Genomic DNA, 7,515 nt, shown 5'->3' with positions numbered 1-7,515 from the left:
TCTCTGTCGGGCGAGCGCACGCCCCCTATAGCAAAAACCTCCCCAAAAAAAAAAAAAAAAAAGATTTTTGTTATAGGGCATGTGTGCTCGCCAGAGAGACACAAAGCGAGAAATCACCCCCCAGGGGGATGGCCACATCATAATCCCTTCTACATCATTCTCCTCTTGGGATTTTAGATGTGTGTGCGCGCGCGCGCGCACACACGTGCCCCGTATGAGTTTCAAGCCTCCAGTTCCAGGACTCAAAGCGTGGTCGATCATTCGGGAGTCCGGCACCGTAACTGCTACACCACCGTAACTGCGGCCCCTGCGGGGGTCTTTTTGGGAAGATGAAAAAGCCCTGGAGATGCACAGCAGTGATGGCTGCTCAACAATGGGAATGTGCTTGAGTTAATGCCACTGAACTGCGCACTGAAAAATAGTTCCCATGAGGCGCCAGCAGGTGGCATGGTGGTTAAGGAGCTGGACTTCCACATAACCGACCACAGTTCGAGTCCTGGACCCGGCAGCCTGAAAATCAAACTGGGCACATGTGCGTACATCCCCAAATCCTGAGAGGCGAAGGGACTATGACGCAGCCATCCCTCCTTGGTAGCAGTTTCTCATTTTCTCTCTCTCTGCCTCTCTCCAGCAAGTTCACACACCCTATGGCAAAAACATAAAATTAAAAAAAAAAAGTTAAAATGATAAAGTTTGCCTCATACACATTTTACCACAACAAAAGAAAGTGTCAATATTTTTAAATAATAAAAATTTACTTCTTCCTTCCAAAGCTTCTTCTGGAACCAGCAGGTGGCGTAATAGTTCTGTCCCTGGATTCCTACCTAGTCAACCACGGTTGGAGTCCCGGACTAAAACTCATGCCGGCATGTGCGTACATGCCCAAAATCTCAAGACAAGAATAAAGGAGAGGGGATTGTGGCAGGGCCATCCCCCCCGAGGAGAGATTTCTTGCTTTGTATTTCTCTGTCTCTCTGTCTCTTCAGTGAGCACGCAAGCCCTATAGCAAAAATCTCTCTTAAAAAAAAAAAGAATAAAAATGTCCTTATTCCTTACCCTGTTCTAGACAAGTGGTAAGTGCAAAAATGTGCTCATCATCTAATCACTCCAAGGTTATTCTCTAACATGAATAAAAATTAGCCAAAATGGTATCTGAGAATTACGACTCCAGGGACCAGCAGATGGAGTAATGGTTATGTTGCTGGACTCATGTAGTCAACTGCAGTTCAAGTCCCAGACCCGGTGGCTTAAAACTCATGCCAGGTGTGTGTGCGTGCGTACCCAAAATCCCAAGAGGAGAATGGAGAAGGGATTGCAACGTGGCAACCCCCCTGGTGTGTGTGTGTGGGGGGGTTTCCTTTTCTATCTCTGTTTCTCTCTGTGTCTCTGGTGAGTGCACACACCCTACAGCAAAAAATCTCTCTTAAAAATAAAAAGAACTGGATTCCAAATGACCACATACTATTTTAACACATGTCTTATAAGAACTGATCCATAAGAAAGAACAGCAGCAGAAACTTGGGAGACAGCAAAGCACTCCAGTCTGGGTAGCAAATTAATATGAAAAAAAAAAAAAAAAAAAACAATGGCAACTGTCAGCTGGCCTAACCACTGGGCAAATATTCCACAGTAGCCACATCAAATAATTAAGGGGAAAAAAACTCCTTGGTATTGAAAAGAATGGCCACACAGCAGGAGAGAGACGTAGACTGGCTGCTAGAAGCTGGGTTACACGGAGAATATGGGCTGCGGGTTAACGGAGATAGAACGGCAGACAGACAGGGCGGACAGTGACCAGTGTCATAAGATGCAGTGGGGACACCAAGGATGGGACAACTCGCTGAGTACCCCAGAGTAACCGAAAGAGAAGATGCTTAACGTTCTCAACACGAGCAGGGACGAATGCTAGAGGTGATGAGTGTGCCAAGCGTCCTGCGTGAATCTTTACACGTTGTTCTTTGTACTGTACGATCATATTGTACCCCCCAGTCATGAACAATCATTATATGCCGGTTTAAAAATATTTAGAGAGTATTACAAAAAAAGTCATTTGGAATTCAAATCAAAGTACTTGTTGGTTAACACTTTAAACTGAGTATCAGCCAGAAAAACTCTGGAGGCATTTTAATAACTGCTAAATTCCTCAGCCCGTCTCACGCTGTCATTCCGAAGGTGTGACTGTCGCACGCTCTCAACTGCCAACAAACCACCTTCCATCTCTCATCAAAGGCCCTCTCAGATAGTCATCCGAGACCAGAAAGCAACGCTCCCAGACAAAGCACATACTCTCAACTACCCTACCCGCCCCGAATCAAGTTTAGTAATTAACCTTTGTCTGGACCAAGCAAAAACATCAAACAGGAGCCATGGCAGGCAGAGCTTACGCCATGTCAGAAATGCCACCTCACGGCCTCTCCATGCACAGCGAAGTGCTCCGCTGACCGAAGTTATTCAACTACCAAACCACAAAGTTCAACCGGGACTTAACACATCATTTAACACAACAGATATAGCAAATTCTTCTTGTTTTAAAATAAAGTCCTTGAGTGATCACTAAAGATGAAGAAAGCTGAATAAGGCTATAAACATTCTCTTGAGTAGAACAGACTATAAATAGTAATTACAGGGCTGGCCCGTAGCCTATCAGCTTAGGGAGCCAGAGCCTGCACGGCTGACCACGGTTTGAGTCCCGGCTCCAGAGGCTTGAGGTGCACACCAGGTGCGGACGCATGTGCCCAACACCTGGACAGAATGGACAGACACAGGGAAAGGACTGTGGCATGACTGCGTGTGTGTGTGGGGGTGCTCCCCCTACCCCCTGCCTGTCATACTCTGGTGAATGTGCATATCCCTCTGTCAATTAGGGGGGAAAAAAGCGGGGGGATAATCACACGTAAATCTGAATTATAGGGAAATGCTTACAATCAAACTTGTTAAAACTCCTACAGTGAAGTCATAATTTTTCTATTAATAACTGGTCTTCGCTCTCATCCTTCCTCCCACTTGTGAAAAGTTTAAACGTGAATTTGCAAGGACCTGACCACAGCCTTTCTATTTTAAATCATTTTCCAGTGGGGCTAGTATGACTTGAAGAATTGTCGAGTCCTATCAAAACCCTACTCCCCAAAGTCTAATGGTTTAAAATCTCCCAGGTAACCCAAATCCCCAGAGACTTTCATCCAATTTAACAACTAGAGAGAGAGAGAGAGAAATATTGTTTCCAAATACAAAACACCCCAGAAAAATAACGAATGCTATTTATCGAAAGAAAAATACCACACCATAACAAAACCGTTTACTGATTACATAGTCTTTTATTCAATTTAAATTATTCTGAAATATTGGTTACTAGCCAAGTAATTCCAGAATGTAAAGTTTGGGAAAATTATAAAATATAAAAAAATATTGAGCATTTAACATACCAGTCTTGGGGCTGGCAGGTGGCGTGGTGGTTAAGGTGTTGGACTCTCACGTGGCCAACAGCAGTTCGAGTCCCAGAACTGGATGACTGCTTTCTCACTTTCCCTCTCTCTCTTTCTCTCACTCTGTCCCTCTCGGGTCAAATCAAAATAAATAAATAAATAAAGTTAAATAAAATAATTATTTAAAAATAAAATACCAGGACCAGCAGTTGGCATAATGGTAATGTCGCTGGATTCCCATGTAGTCAACCACAGTTTGAGTCCCAGGCCCAGTGGCTTGAACTCATGCCGGGCGCGTGTGCATGCGTGCCCAACATCCTGAGAGAAGAATAGAGGAGAAGGGGTTGCAGCATGGCCATCCCCCCCAGGGGGGGGTGATTTCTCACTTTCTGTCTTTCTGGCAAATGCACGCGCCCTATAGCAAAAACCTCTCAAAAAAATAATAATAATTAAATGACACCTGCAGCTACTCGATCATTCTGTAGCTAAGCCCCATCTAGTCACCTCTGTAAGAGCAAAAGTACCCTAAGAAGCAGTAAGATAATAAGCAAAGCATTTGTATACAATTATTTGTTTAATTTAATTAATTTATTTATTTACATTTGCTATAGGGCACCTGCATTCACCAGAGGGAGACAGAGAGAGAGAGAGAGAGAGAAAGAGAAACCAAGCTGCCAAGTCAGGGACTCAAACTGTGGTCAGTCATGTGGAAGTCCAGCACCTTACCCACCATGCCACCTGCTGGACCCTAGGCAAAGCATTTTTATTACCATTATTATTATTATTTCAATTTACTATCGGGCATGAGAGCTCCCCAGAGACAGAGAGAGGGAAAGTGAGAAAGCAAGTCACCAGGTCCAGGACTCGAACCACAATCGGCCATGTGGGAGTCTAGCATCCAAACCACCACGCCACCTGCTGGCCCCACAAAGCATTTTTAAAGGAAAAAAATCAGAGTTAACAGAACAACAAATATTATAAAGAGGAAATTCCCTGTATGTATAGTTTCTGTTTCTCATTTTATATCCCTTTAGTTGCATCTCTTAAAGAATTAATCAACTTTACGGGACCAGCGTTAGCATAATGGCTACGTCACTGGACTCCCACGTAGTTGACCATAGTTCGAGTCCTGGACCCGGTGACTTAAACTCACGCCAGGTGGTGTGTGTGCGTGCCCAAGATCCTGAGAGGAGAATGAGGAGAAGCGATTGTGGTGTGGTCATCCTCCCTGGGGAATGATTTCTCGCTTTCTGTCTGTCTGTCTCTCTCTCTCTGTCTTTCTGGCAAGCGCACGCGCCCTATAGCAAAAAACCTCTTCCAAAAAAAAACAAAAAGAATTAATAAATTTAAATGAAACAATCTGATAACTCAAAAGACAAGAAACCTAAAAAGAGCCATATACACACACCGACGAGGGTGCGTCAGTCGGAGCTGAACCGTCAATTACGGTCTTGGCTAACGAGGCTGTGAAGCTCAGATGGGCTGACCAGATCTGGCTGTCAGCCGGCCACCAGCTGGCTAACTCGGACACGGAAAGACGGAACTAGGCGAAATCGTTGCCCACGAGGAAACTTCCGACTGTCCTCCCCGCATCCCTACCCAGCCTTAGAACTTCCTAAGGGTGTATCACACACAAGTTCTTGCAGTAAAAACACAGGCCTCGCTTAGGAACTAACAAAAACGAGAACTGAGTTACATCTGCCTTTCCACTAGCAGTGGAGACCAAAAAGGGCACGAGGAGGGTAAAAGACACGTGGGGGAAGACGCACGCTGCTGCAGTACTTCCATCGACGGAGGGCACAGAAGACTCACCTGACCATACAGAGGTCTAATACGAAAAGGTATCTTAGTCATGTTGAAACAAAAACCGAACCAAACAAAAAGAAATCCCACGTGACATAACGTTTACTTACCTTCCGTCTCTGACTTCATTGCCGGGGTTTTAATGATTTGATAAGCCAGGTGAATATCCGATATATATAAATCAAGCTAACTGCTGTCATTTAAAAGGTCTTTAAGGCTTTATACACACTTAATTCACTGAGCTTTCAAAAATCAATTTTCATTCAATTTTCTCAGCAAATTCTAGGGTTTAAGGAACTGGTTCACCCACTGATACCTTAAACTCTGACTTGCTGGGGAAGTTCATGATTTATCTTTTTTTTTTTTTTGAGAGATTTTCACTGTAGGGCACGTGCGCTCGCCAGACAGACAGAGAGAGACATAGAGACAGAAAGCAAGAAATCACCCCCCAGGGGGGATGGCCATGCTGCAATCCCTTCTCCTCCATTCTCCTCTCGGGATCTTGGGCACGCACGCACACGCGCCCGGCGTGAGTTTAAGCCACCGGGTCCGGGACACAAACCGCGGTCGACTACGTGGGAGTCCAGCGACATAGCCATTACGCTAACTGCTGGTTCCCATGATTTATCTTTTAAGACCGTCTACAAATACACCTGCATTCTGCAAACGGGAAGTAATAGATTAACACTGCACCTGTGAACCTAACCGCTCCCCAAAACGACAGATCCAAACCTACAAAGCATTGCCTCGGCTCAAGAGTGACCTTCTAGAAAGAAAAGCTCTCGGATTCTAATTTTACATTTAAGTGATTCTAGATGGTGAAAAACCTAACTATCACTTTAAAGGCCTAGGATCATGAATGGGTGCAATTCACCATTTACACACCTGCTGTCCTTCAGTTTAATTATTAATGTTACCCCTTTTCACCCTCAAAAAGGTCCTGTTTTAAAGCAAAACTAACCTGTGTTGATAGGAGTCAGAATCCTAGTTGCTCTAGGGAGGAGGGAGGTGTTTACTGAATAGAAAGGACCCAGGATGAGCCCTTTGGGGGCCTGAAAATGCTCTGCATTTTAATTCAAGTGTCATTATAAGGGGGTGTGTGCGTGTGTGTATGGAAAAGCCATTGACCTGTAATCTAAACATATATATATTTATATATCATTTTAAAACACATTCTTAAATGCCTTGGTTCAAATAAGCCATACAAGATTATCCTGAACTTTGCTACCAAGATGTTTTTCGCAAATGTATTTTAATAAAGGTGCATACTGTGAGAACTTCTGAACCTTTCGAAATACCGACTGCGCTTTCTTCAAAGTCTTTCATTTGGAAAACACGCCAGGCGTTTGGAAGCAAACGCACACAAAAAGATGACCCATCTCAATTTTTGAAAAGAAAGTAAAGAAAATCCCATCTGCGAAAGGTTAAGAAATGTCCCCAAGATAAGGCAGCCGGTCTACAACGACGGCAGAGACACAACTGCTTCCTGACCTGGCGCTCCTCCCGTTTCCAGCAGGCCGCTATTTTCCTGACACAGCAAACAAATCTGAACTCGGAATCTACCTGTGGCCTAGCGACTCCCGAGCCGCCTCCAAACCCCAGTCACCGGCCCCCACGTGTGCGCACGACGCCACCACTCCGCTTTCCTTCGACCTCTCAAGACCCTGCAAATGAAGGATTACCCGTCCAGGCGTTTTACTCCGATGCGAATAAAGTGAGGAATGACATCTTTTCCGCGAGGTTCAGAGAAGGCAGAAGCCGAGACTGACAAAATCCATGCCACTTCCTTCCACATCTCTTCGACGGGCACTCGGTTCTCAAGGTCCCTGTGAAGCAGGACTCCCCGCGTCACTCGGGGCCAGCCTGGAGCGACCCGCTGCGAACGGCCCACCGAATAAACGCCGGTCTTCTGGCCGGAGCGTCCCCCCCACTCCCCAGCACAGCGAGATCTGGAGGTGACCTGCGCTTGACGGCTCAGCCTCGACCCCACGTGAACAGCTGACATCTTGGGAAAAACTTAACATAACATACATCCTTTCCGCGGGAACGTTTTCTGCCCTCGCTCGGCGTTCCCGCTCCGCACACATCAGGCCTGGCCTGCGAGCACACGCCGCTCGCCCGTCCGCCGCCTCCTTCCCGGCGTCCAAAACCAGACTTCGCCAACAGGAACCGAAACGGTCGCCGGCCTCCCGAGCGGCAGGTCGGGACCCTGAGCAGGTCCGCGCGGGTCGCGCGGCGTCGCCCGGAGGCCGGCCCCTTCAACGGCGGCCCGAAGCCACCGGTTGCGGCG

General features: G+C 46.2%; 1 protein-coding gene across 4 annotated transcripts in view; it reads right to left on the bottom strand.

Annotated features, from left to right (window-relative positions):
- The window catches only part of SFMBT1 (Scm like with four mbt domains 1), a 101,879-nt gene extending 94,370 nt beyond the window's left edge, over nucleotides 1-7,509 (bottom strand). For 3 of the 4 annotated variants that reach the window (XM_027768598.1, XM_014584506.2, XM_006169298.3), the window contains exon 1: nucleotides 7,257-7,509. The gene's annotated coding sequence lies outside the window, so the exon portion shown is untranslated. Of the gene's footprint in view, nucleotides 1-6,907; nucleotides 7,052-7,256 lie in introns of all 4 variants that reach the window. The other variant, XM_027768599.1, reaches the window with a different exon arrangement.
- Between the last annotated feature and the right edge of the window lie 6 nt (nucleotides 7,510-7,515).

Source organism: Tupaia chinensis, unplaced genomic scaffold, assembly GCF_000334495.1.
Source record: "Tupaia chinensis unplaced genomic scaffold, TupChi_1.0 Scaffold147003_1, whole genome shotgun sequence".
In the NCBI taxonomy this organism is placed as follows: domain Eukaryota; kingdom Metazoa; phylum Chordata; class Mammalia; order Scandentia; family Tupaiidae; genus Tupaia; species Tupaia belangeri.
Note: the sequence above shows the minus strand (reverse complement) of the source record. Positions and strands in the feature narration are given on the sequence as shown.